Source organism: Canis lupus, chromosome 11, assembly GCF_048164855.1.
Source record: "Canis lupus baileyi chromosome 11, mCanLup2.hap1, whole genome shotgun sequence".
Classification (NCBI taxonomy): Eukaryota; Metazoa; Chordata; class Mammalia; order Carnivora; family Canidae; genus Canis; species Canis lupus.
Window position 1 is genome coordinate 66,681,175 of NC_132848.1, and position 12,599 is coordinate 66,693,773.

Genomic DNA, 12,599 nt, shown 5'->3' on the forward strand with positions numbered 1-12,599 from the left:
ATTTAAACTAAGTTTTCTTTGCAGACACAGTTTAGTTCTTCACTTTGCCCTAGGGTTTCAAAGACTCTCTTGTCTCTTCTCTCTGAGAGGGGCTCATTCTTCCATTTTCCTAGTATTTCCAGCCTGCTTTTCCTCTTTTGAGGAAAACCCATTCCCATTTCTCTTCCTCAAGTCTAAAAAGTGTGAGATGGAAAGAGAAAACAGTAAATCCACCTAAGAAAGTGATAACCCTATGTTTTCCTTCTTAGTTCTCTACCACCTGGCCTCAGGGGGAAACTCTGCCAAAGGGGGAAATTTGATTTGAACTCACTACCAGATGCTTCCTTTTGCCTGACCAGGTAGTCTAATGATGCCACAACAGCATTTCCCAAGGTCTGAGTCACTCAGTTAAGAACAGCCCCATTGGAACTTTAATAGGACAGCCAATAGCAGGCCCTAGCCCTCCAGAAAAGGCTCTCTCTCCAGTTTCTTCACTGCTGGGTGTGTAGACATTTCCTTTTCTCCCTGCAGGCTCTGGGTGGGTGAATAGGAAAGCATCTCTCCTTTCCATCCCTCTTCTCCACAATGCGCGCGCGTGCGTGCACACACACACACACACACACACACACCACAAACACATGCATAAGTGCAGGTGCAAAAATTCTCAGAGACTGAATAGACTAAATTCAAATTAAGAGCAAGAACTGCCCCCCCCCCTTCTCTTCTAAATACAATGTATATGTCCAAATCTCTGTGCCCGCAAGGGAGATAGAATTTTACATTTTTTATGCAGAACACTTTCAGTTCCTTTCTCCTGTTGCCAGATAATGCCCTAACTCCTACTGTGAGAAGCTCACTAGAACATCTTGCCAAGCAACAGAACCCCCTGCTCCAACTAGAGCTCTGAAATTAAAGCTTTTTTTAACTTGGGACCATTATTTATTTTACTGAGCTCAACACAGAAAAGGGAAGGGTCTTGTTATCGTTCCGTCCAAACAGCTGGAGAGATATTATCAGGTGGTGTTGCTGGGAAAGTATTGTTCCACTAGTCACATTAAAAAAAAAAAAAAAAGAAAATCTGTTTTTTTGGGATGGGATGTATATTTTTATGCTTCTTCTAAATGGAAAATGGGAGAAATGTCACTTAAATCACTGGATAAGATTTTACATGTAGCCCAGGTGATGGGTTGGCAGCCAACATGCAAACAAGGCAGATGGCAGATGGTTGGGTTGAAAACCACACTTCTGGTAGACTGGAGATGGCGGGTCCAGTACAATGGTCATCACCTGCCTAATTAGTGACTCCTACTTCCTAGCTCCAAAAGGACTGTTAGAAGTACCCTAAAGAGCTTGTTAGAGGTGTGAGATCCAGAGGGATAAACTGGTTTGTCCAGGGTCAGCCAGATGAAAAGGAAAGGAACTAGACATCAGACCCAAATTCCTCTCATTCCTGCCTCGATGGTTCTTTCCATCACATCATTGCTCTTTCCCATGGTGCCTTCTTCTTCCTTTGTTGTAACATTGGATTCTGGTTCTTCACTGATACTAGTGAGATATGTAAAGTCTCACAGGAGTTTTGAAAGGTCTGTCTAGGTTTAGATTCCAATTTTCTAAAGAACTGAAGGAAACAGGATGACCTTTCTGGCTTCTGAAGGTAAGGGTAAGGAGAGACCACAAAGGAGGCCCAGAGGTTTAGGAGGCTTCTCTACATTTTCAGAAGCCTTACAGTGAGAACTCCAAAACATCCCTATGTTTATCACATGACCAGAATGGAAACCAAGAAGGGAAAAAAGGAAGCTAAGGGTGAGGCCTAGACAAAGATTTCCCTTTCCTTCTCAGGTTCCTCTTCTTAGCACATGATGCTGTAGAGGCAATATTCAGTGACGTCAGCATCTTCGTTAAAAAAGAAGACAGAAGTGGAGGGTATATGAGAAGGGAATTAGCAGCCTGAAGGCACTCAACCCAGCAATGTAACATGGGCATCCAACATAACAGCTAACTTAGTGGAAGCACCATCTGAATGTGGCCTCAGTTGCAGGTTTGGGCCTGGATTAGTTAGTTTGGGTCTGTAATTTGACCTAATTCATATCAATTATAAATATTAAGGATTGATTATGTGCCAGGTAAGTGTTGTGGGGAACAGGAAGGCAAACATGGCATGGACCCTGCATTTATTATCTAGAAGGAGGTGGAAGGGCTGTATACAAACCACTAAGATACAAGACAGAATGTGACTATGCTGTTAAAGAGGTAAAAACAAAGTTCTCTGGGAGCCCTGGGCTATGGCTGCAAAGAACTTTGGGCCAATATCTTGTACATCCGGGGTTACCTTTAGGTTTGGAGAAGGATGATGTAGAGTGCCCAGTAGGGAGTCAGTGGCAGTGGTCGGAAGGGGGAGGGGTAGGGGAGATTTAGTAATAAAGAGGTTATCGATTGCAGAAGCAACTACTTTAGCAAGCTATTTGTGGTCACTGAGGCCAATTTTCAATTTTAGTCTATATATTTGCATCCTCATTTTGGTGAGGTCTCTCTTCCTACTCAGTCTTGTAAACAACCAATCCATTGTTCTTTTCACTTGGGTAGGTAAGAAACTGAGGGATAGCATGTGCAAATTCAGGGGTTTGGAGAAAAACACAACTATGTTAGTGGTTCTGTTACCCTGAATTGACGATAGAAAATCAGTAGGCAACCTGTGAAAATCATTGCTAATGTTTTCCTTCTGAACTATCAAAACATAAAATTCTATACTGGTCTTTGGAACATGATAGATAGGATAAACATCTATCTTAGACAAGGAACACAGCAGTTTTCTAAGTCGCTGGTGCTTTGTTATTTGAGTAAGATCTATATTAGTAACAACAACAACAAAAATAAAACCAAACCATGAGATCCTGAATACTTTCTGGCTATTCCAATTTCAGCATAAGTGGGTCTAGAAATAAAGCTCAAGCATGCCCAGGATAGGGAGCTTGAAATTTTGGGTGGCAGAAATGGTTAAGAGATCACCAAAAATTCGTCCTCTTCCTTCCTTAGTGAAGTTGTTGTGGGAGGTGGCCTTTCAGACAGAAGCTACATTTTTCAGCATGCCCCATCTCTCTAGCTCCTTGCATCCGGGTGGTCATCAATAAATGTGACAGAAGGGATATGTATCTTCTCTAGGGCCAGGCTTTTAAAAAGTGAGTGGAGCTCCTTCCCTTTCTTTCTTCCCCATCTGCTGGCTGGATACAGATGGTGGAATCACATGATGGAAATAGCCTGAGTCTGAATGATCACAAGGAGGAAAGCTGCCTACAAACCAGGAACACTTGTACTGAACTGTTATGTGAGTGAGAAACAAAATTCTATTGTTTGATAGATTTTATTGCTCCCAACTATCTGCTGCTCTAGAGCAGGGGTCTATGGTGGCAAGTCTCCCTGGAGAAAAGGTGTACTTCCTGCTCATTCATATTGGACTTGGCCCTATGACTTGCTTTGGCTGGTGAAACGTCAGCAGAATTGATATAGACCACATGCGAGCAGAAGCGTCAAGAGTTGCGGCATGACTCCACCATTATTCTTTGTCCTGCCCTGAGAACAGCATGTGTCACGTACAGGCCGTTTCTTCAGGCTGGAGGCTTCAGTCTGGGTTCCAGATGAAGAAGACATATGGGGCAGAGCTGCAACTAACACATAGTCAACAAAGCGAAAAATAAGCCTTTGCTGTTGATTTGGCGATTGTTTGTCACGGAAGAGTAACCTAGCAAAGGCTGCCCAGTATATTGTGCTAACACGTTGACCTTTTGATAGTTATCTAGTATAGCATTAGTGTTACCCTAACTAATATGCTCTGAAATGGAAAGAGCTGAGTGTGTGGTAAACTGGAGAAGATAAAACACATTCTTTTAAAGGATGGTTAAATACGAAATACTCTAATGGAATTAAGTCTTGTTAAATATTAATTGACAATTCACAATCAGGTGAAACTGCAAACCAATAAATTAATTTTCAAGCACAAATTGGATAACAAATCATTAAGTCAGTGGGACCACCTTCTGGCTCCACTCAGCTGTCTGACTCCTCCTGCCAATGGAAAGTTTTGGAAGACTCTGAAGAGGTAGTTTGAGTCCCAAAGAAAGAGATGATCTCACAAAGGTTCCTATGTTCCCTCCAACCCCAGGACCACCTCCCTCTGCCTGTTCCTCCTCCTTGATGGAATGTTAGAGGAGAGAGATGCCAGAGGGGACTGATAGGATAGAAACAAAGGAACATTTCAACTTCTCATTTTTGCATGAGGCTGGACCCTTCACATGGCTGGTCTCTTTGTATGAGGTTATAAAAAAAAAAAAAAAAAAAAAAAAGAATCATTTTGGAGATCCAAGGCCTTCAGAGATAGGCAGGCTGGATTGGTGTGTGGGGACAGGGCATTATGGAAGGAGGTGGAGAGGAAATCTTGTGACAGAGCACCTCAGGCGAGTTATCCTATCATCTCTTGCTTAACAGGACTCTTGAGAGGTTAGGCTCTTGAGAAGTGAGTAATTTAAAAACATAAAAATGAATTGTGTCATCAGGAAAAAAAATGAAATATGCTCCAGTAGGTTGAAAAAGTCTTATCATTTTTGTTTATCTCATCATTATGACCAGGGAATTTATTTCCACAAATGATAAGTTTGTAGAAAATAATGAAGGCATAAAAATAATTATTTACCACCTAGACAACAAGGTCCACTGGTGATGTCTGACTGAGTTGCAGAAGGCAGTAGGTTGCAACCATTAGCTCTGCCATTCTCCATGCTCTCCACTACAGCTCTCCACTACAGCTCTCCACTACATCTGCCACAGGAATGTGGGATGGGAGGTCCTGTCACACTTAGTGCTATGTGCTACTCAGGTCTTTTGAAAATCTGGTTGGCCCTGTCTCATCATCCTCTGGTTGTGGACTCACTCAGGTGATATTGATCATTCATTCAGCATATTCTGTTTGGCAGATAACTTCCATTTTCACCCTGGTAGCCTCTTGGTGATGTTAGTGAAAGTGTTGTGTAATCTTGTGATTTATAAGAAATATATATACTTGACCAAAATATATTTGTCATATACATTTAGTCTTTGTCTGTGGTTTCTAGCTCACAGTTTCTAAAACCCCTAGAATTTCCTAAGTGATGAGAACAACAAAGGTGTCTTGTTAGGTTAATGATGTGATTTCCGGACCTTACCTAAAGATGGAGGCTGGTTGCCATCTGAGCCAACCACATGATTAGAGAGTTAGAATTTAAAGTCCCTTCCGACCTGGGATGAAAGAGGGGCTGGAGGTTGAATCAATTCCCCAATGGCCAATGATTTCATTAATGCCTATATAATGAAGCCTCCATAAAAACCCAGAAGAACTGGGTTTGGAGAGCTTCTGGATTGGTGAACACATGGAGGTGCTGAGAGAGTGGTGTCCCTGGAGAGGGTGCGGAGGCTCCGCCTCCTTCCCCCCTACTTTGATCTATGCGTCTCTTCCATTTGGCTGTTCCTGAATTATGTCCTCTTATAATAAACATTATTAAAAACACATATCTCTCTGAGTTCTGTGAGCCACGCTATCGAATTAATTGAACCCAAGAAAGTGGTCATGGGAACCTCTGATTTATAGCCAGTCAATCAGAAGCACAGGTGACAACTTGGGCTCATGACTCCATCTGAGGTGGGGGAAAGGGTGGTCTTATGAGACTGAATTTCTCACTTGTGGAATCTGATGCTATCTCTGGGTAGGTAGAGTCAGGACTGAACTGGATTCTCAGACACCAGCAAGTTGTCTGAGAATTGTTTGTTGATGTGGGGGGGAAACCCCCTCCTCCGTTGGAAATTGAGTCTCAGAACTATTTCATGTGTTCGAAACAGGAAAGGTGAATGGTGACCAGGACCAGACACATGATATTATGTCACATGACACGGGCCACCAGCAACCCTCCCAACTGCACCATCAGCTCAAACGCAAATGTTTTGGTGGATGGTTTAACTTTATTCTTCCAAAACTAGTCTTAACTTTTACATTTTATTAAAAAATTAAATTAACACTATCTAAACACTCATGCCAGATGTTTATAAGATTGGTGGTATTGGATATGAATGAGTGCAGTGTTATTTCTCTTAAAGATGTGTTTGCAGCTCTGTTCATGGATTACACTATGTAAAGTCACATAAATGAAGGGTGTTTATAATATGTGTACAGTTTTTATATGTCTGGATATAGTTTTTCAATAAAAGAATGTTTTCAGCCCATGTAAAAAATTAAATGTGTGAAAGTTAGGAGGTTGGTGTATTGTGTGAGTTGGAACTTTGGCAGCAGTGTGTAATCTGGGAATGGTTGAGACCTAGAGTTTAATTGCAGTGCTTAGGATTGTGGGGTTCAGTGAATAAAATGGATATAAAATAATTAGGTGGGATCCCTGGGTGGCGCAGCGGTTTAGCGCCTGCCTCTGGCCCAGGGCGCGATCCTGGAGACCCGGGATCGAATCCCACGTCGGGCTCCTGGTGCATGGAGCCTGCTTCTCCCTCTGCCTGTGTCTCTGCCTCTCTCTCTCTCTCTCTCTCTCTCTGTGACTATCATAAATAAATAAAAATTTTAAAAAATATAATAATTAGGTAATAACTTTTGCTTCTTCCTTTCACCTGATTGTTATGAAAAAGTAAAGTCCATCTGATCTGTACTAAAAATAGATTGAAAGGTATGAAAATAGATCAGCAAAAAACGTATTTAGAAAAAGAAGGCAAACCTTGGTGTTAACAGAGCACAAGTATTGTGACCTAAACCTTGCATTTTGTTGAAAGTGCTTTTATATTTGTATTACTACTACTTCTAGTCTGACCTTTTCATTTTTCCCAGAAGAGCAAAATGGAGTTAGAAGTGAGGGAAGTGGAAGGACAGGGGGCCATAAAAGTGATGGAACAGCCAGAAGGAATATAAGAAACTAAATATTGATCTTCGTTCTCTCAGTTAGGACTCTCGTGTTTCTCAGGATGTCATTACAGCTATGGTGGCATTGGTTAATCTGATCTGCTATTCAGCTGTGGTCCTGCTCAGCACTGAAAGAACACTTTGTTCATGGGCTTCAGCTGACAACCAGAGAGTTTTCTAAAGTAAGGGTTATAGTGAGAACATTCCTCTCCATGTGTTATGTAAGATATTTGGGGCATGCAGGACTCTGAGGCAATGAATAAAACTTGCTTTAAAAACAGACACAACTAAAAAAAAATGACACAATTTATACATTCAAATTAGTATTATCCTTCAAGGAGTCACACTGGGAGACATACTTATTCTAGCAAAGACACTATAGCTCAGAGCATTTTGGAGCTTTTTATTTTAGAGTTGCCTTTATAAGCAAGGGTAGGGTTTGTGAATCGCATAGAACCATTTAGTGTTTCATCTCAATTTTTAGCCATGTCACAGAAGGTTGATTACTTATTCTTCTTCTCCATAGACTTAACTCAAAATAACTTGGAATATTAAAAAAAAATCAGATCTATTCAGTTATTCATTCACTTATTGACTCATTTAGTCAATAAATAGCCACTGACTGCCCCGTGTGCCAGGCTCTGTGTTAGTTGCTGAGGATTCCATGATGCACAAGTTGGAAATTGTCCTTGCTCCGCTGGAGCTGATGTAATTGGAAAGACAGACCAAAACCACCCTCATAATAACCTGCTAACAAATTAAAAAAAAAAAAAAAAGACTTGCCAGTTGGGTAAATGGTATAAAGGAAACAGATAAAGAGCTGAACTGGAGACATAACAAGTAGAAACCAGGTTGTTAGATGGGAAAAGTGACATCAAAGCACAAATTCGGCCTTAAAGGTGTACAGTTGTCACCATTGGGAGTATTCAAATATGTAAGCTCTAAGCTTTAATCTTGGAGGACAAATTTGAAACCTGACTGGACTGAGCAGAGCCCACTGTCCCATAGCAAAGTTTCTTTCTGTAGGATATGAGAGCATGATCCTAATCAGCAAAGGGGCCTCAAAAATGATAACAGTTGCTACAAATAATCCGTGATATTAGATAGATTGTATCTCACTTGGCAGCCCACTTTTTCTGTTTGTTTGTTTTTCGGGTTTTTTGTTTTGTTTTGTTTTTTGCTTTGGGCTTAAACACACACACACACACACAATATTTCTTTTCTCCCAGTTGGTAAAGCCATCTTGACTGTACTGTCTGTAAAGCCCTGGGATCTACAATCCTTCGTCTAGTGAGGACCTCAGAGCCCCCTGGGAGATGTCCCAGAGGCCCTCATGACTATAGAAGGGACATACTTTATGCTGTGTTTGTTACTTGCAGGCCAAAGTGGGATGATATCAGCACCGTTAGGTTCTCAAACTCCTTCTCTAGGAGGATGCCATCAGTCTTGAGAAAGATTATGAGGCGGTGGGCAGCCCCGGTGGCTCAGTGGTTTAGTGCCACCTTCAGCTTGGGGTGTGATCCTGGAGACCCGGGATCGAGTCCCACATCGGGTTCCCAGCATGGAGCCTGCTTCTCCCTCTGCCTGTGTCTCTGCCTCTGTCATGAATAAATAAATAAAATCTTAAAAAAAAAAAAAGATTATGAGGCTGTGCCCTGGCTTCATGGGAAAGCGTGCTGAGAACCATTCATGATGTCTGCGATGGGCATGGGATGAGGTCACATAATGTCAGTTTGCTCATTACGACGAGGAAGTTTGATCATTAGGTTAAGGTGGTGTCTAATAGATTTCTCCATTATGTAGGTATCTTTCCCCTTTGTAATGAAGGCATGCCTTGTGAGATAATATTTTGAGACCATGTGACTGCCTAGCATTTCACTGCCAGATGACTTGCCCAAGTTTGTAGCTCTAAGTCACAGAATTCTGACTCCCCGTCCCAAGTACTTTTTCTCCACCATGCTTGTTCCATTCGTTAGCACAGGAATATTTCAAGCAGGACATGAAGACAGGGTTTCTAAAGACTAAGAATATCTAGGTATTCTCTAGACCTTTATTGTTACTAAATGTGTTGAATAATAATGGTTTCATTAGAAGCTCCTATTTTGTGAGAAATAATTAGATGTTCCTTAATGTGGCTAAGGAAGAAATGGCAATATGGCTAAGTAAATGAATTATTACTATTACTATCAAAAGAAAGAGACAGATGTTGTGGCCAATTCTCCTGCTCTCAAATACTCTTAAACAGGTTTCTTTTGCTCTTCCTCTTCTCTTTGAACAGTAGTGTGGATTTGTTGGATAGAAGGTTCTGTGCTGGGCATGAGTAACCATATCTTTCCTTTGAATCTACTATAACCCTAAATCAGGTATTTCATTTTTTAAAACCACACAGTGGTGGCTTTTATATTAATTGAATCCCTGTTTTGACATTCTAAACACCAGGAGCTCTCCCAAAGACTTGCTGTGGCAGGGTAGTCCATGGGGTGATTATATAGGGATAACAGGGCTGAAACAGTTCATAATTTAATGAGTTTTTGGATTTCTTATTTCCAGAATTAAAAAAGAACCTCTATGAATGTCAAATTCAGTAATTATCAAACTGAACAGAATTTGGCTCTATGTAACCAACTGGCATACTCTCCATAGATAACAACATGATTTGATATTTATAAAGGGCCTATTTCCCAGCCCCGCCCCCCAGCTCAGACATCAGAAAGTCATTAAATATAAAGCCTTACATAATTCTGTGAAAAAACCCCTCACTTCTCTGAAGCTTTCCTAACCTCTAAATTAGACATTTCAAAAGAGATATTCTTTTGGTACAGGTTTTTTTCAGCTTTCCCTGAAACAGACTGGCTAGTTACAGCCCAGCCCACAAACTGCCTCAGATTTAATGAAATTTAATGGATAATAATCATTGTCATCATAAATGCAAAGCCCCCTTGATGTTAGAGTGACAAGCGATTAAATTCTGGGGAGGGGAATGAGAGAAGGAAGTGGCCCCGGTCAGGCAGCTTCCTTCTGGTATTAGGTGTACACATATGGGTGGATTTGGATTAGAAACATGAGAAAGCATAATTTTTGCCTTTAATTAAAAATTTGTTTCCAACAGTTCCCTTGCCTAACACCTGAAGAAATACAGAGATGGGTAACAATAATAGCTCACATTCATGTTCTAGGTGTTTCACACGAATATCATTTAATCCTCATAAGCAATCCTTTACACAGGTACAATTATTATTTTCCTTCTTTAAAAGATGAAGGAATAGGGGCCCAGAAAGTTGATGCAACACCCTGTAGGGTGATCCATCTTGCAAACCCAAACAAACAGCAGGACTGCAGAGTCGGAGATAGGCCACACCACTTCCCAAACTCTGCTGCCTCTCCACCAAAGGGGAGTGGGGAGATTTATAGTGCTTTTCATAGGAGGAATGCTAAGCACTTCTCTTGAATGTAATGATTACTTCCCATGGCAATCCTTTGATGCAGCTTATAAACCAAGAACTGGCGTTCCATCAAATGGGAAATTGACTTGTGTAAGACATTCCCTGTGCTCCTGGGAGATCCAGGCAGAAAAGTAAAGAGGCTCTTACCTTCACTCCTGGGAGTTCACCAATGGCTAGGACTCTCATCATGAAAGACAAATAGCATTCTTCCCAGCTGGAGTGTACTCATCCAATACTTGTTCTGCATTTCTCCCCAGGGACTAACATTCCTGGCAGAGAAAATGAAACCAGGATAATAACCATTGTAGAGATTATGAAATTGCTTCTTATCTGCATTCATACTCCAACCCTTTTTTAGTGCTTTCATACACCACTCCAAACTGATAGAATTATTTTCTTTATGACTCATAGATATATTTTGCTTCTCCATTTTTATCCTCTTTACTTTCAAGGAGAAGATTAGATGATGAAGTAAGATTCACCCTGTAGCTCTCCGTGGGATTTTATTTAACCCCAACACATGGTCTGTGGACTGAAAAAAAATAAATTATGCTCATGTCTTACACTATCATATATATGTACTTATTAAAGGTTTACAAAAACATAACCTAATTATAGAATTTCTTAATTTAACAATCATTTATTGAATTCTTTCTAGGTGTAAAGCACTGCAATAGGTGCTGAAGATTCAAGAGTAAGTAAGACATCATCCCTACCCTAAAGATGCTTATACTCATATGTGACATTGTGTGACTGTTAGTCTAGACTTGCTGGGCTGTCTTGATTGACATCTGTTTCCCCAGTGTGATTATAAATAGCACCCCCTTTTGCTCTAAAAAGTGTCCAAGTTTGGGTAATAAAGTACAGATACCCTATAATAATATTTCCCACTAGATGATGTTTTTGAACTACTTGTAATTCTTAGCTATAAATAAAAAGCACAAACAGCAAAGGCCCCCAAAATGTACTGACATGCTGTCTTCATTTCAGAATCACTATTTCTGTCACCGTGTGTCAGGTGAAGTAAGTTCACTGGGAAAGTGTGGCATTTGGGTTTACATTATTTTTTAAAATGCAACTACTAAAAAAAATAAAAATAAAAAAATAAAATGCAACTACTGTTCACCCTATATCAGGAGGATGGAAAACGTTGGCTAGAAAATGTAAGAAGACAAGAGCACATTATAGCAAATGGAGGTAACACCATGTATCATACCCTCAACTCCGATTTTGGTAGGAGCCTAAAGTGGACAGGATACGAGGGTTTTTGGCAGCAAGGGGTATGTCACGTGGAACCAGCAAAGCAATGGTTGGAGGCATTTAGGGTCAAGAGCCTCTGATCTTAGAATTCAAGTTGGCATCTGCCTGCCCTTCCCTTGGACTCTTTGGTCTCTACCCCATTTCGAAAGGTACCAAACTCATTGGTTTTTAAAGCTACTTGCAATGTGCTTTTGTGAAAGGTTGGTGTCTGTAGAACTTCTAATTACATATCATTCTGTGTACCCTTGTCTGAATATGTATATGTATGTATTTTGATATTGAAGACAAGCTATTTTTAGTTTCCTTTTGGGTATGTTTGGAGAAACTCTTAACTGTTGCTATGCTGCTATGGAAACAGTATCCATGTATACTGACATGTTTACAATTGTTTAAAACACTATAAACTTTCCAGGGCAAAGGCAAACAGCTTACTTCCATCAAAGTTGCTCCATGCTTTCCTTTTTTATTAGTGTATTTATTACTCTCAGACCCATGTTGGAATCTGTTTCATTTGTGCCTCTGCTAAAGGACCATTTTTTTTTATTTTTTATTTTATTTTTTTTGCTGATGTGCATCATCATTTAATTGATTTCACATTCATAACTACAGTAGAGCTGAGAGCAGATGAAAATTTTCCCCTGAAATCAAAAATATGCCCTAGTCTCGTTAGAACTGTGAATTGAATACCTCCTAGGCTCCCAAATGAAAAATGGAATAATACCTATTGAGGGTATGTTGATGATCTCTCTAGAATTTGCAAGCGTAGGAGACTTTGATAGTCGTTTGAATGTTACTATTGTAATTATTATTTGTGTATACAGAATGAATTTAAAGACTATTCTAATTGCTTAGAAACATGCAAACCCAAAGCCAGGAGTTTTCTGGCTTATTCCAAGCATGGGGAAAAGTAGGTGGCTGAGAATGTTTACAACTTTTGGAAAGAGAATCTTAACAAAGCCACATGAATTGAAGTGAGTAAGAACCATATTTGTTTGAAG

General features: G+C 40.3%; 2 protein-coding genes across 7 annotated transcripts in view; one reads left to right on the top strand and one right to left on the bottom strand.

Annotated features, from left to right (window-relative positions):
• The window catches only part of PELI1 (pellino E3 ubiquitin protein ligase 1), a 135,960-nt gene that overhangs the window by 101,026 nt on the left and 22,335 nt on the right, over window positions 1-12,599 (bottom strand). For all 6 annotated transcript variants that reach the window (XM_072768605.1, XM_072768603.1, XM_072768604.1 and 3 more), the window contains one exon: window positions 10,489-10,610. The gene's annotated coding sequence lies outside the window, so the exon portion shown is untranslated. The remainder of the gene's footprint in view (window positions 1-10,488; window positions 10,611-12,599) is intronic.
• Window positions 1-12,599, top strand: part of LOC140642215 (uncharacterized) — a 95,000-nt gene that overhangs the window by 42,568 nt on the left and 39,833 nt on the right. The window contains exon 3 of the mRNA XM_072842676.1: window positions 11,000-11,035. The gene's annotated coding sequence lies outside the window, so the exon portion shown is untranslated. The remainder of the gene's footprint in view (window positions 1-10,999; window positions 11,036-12,599) is intronic.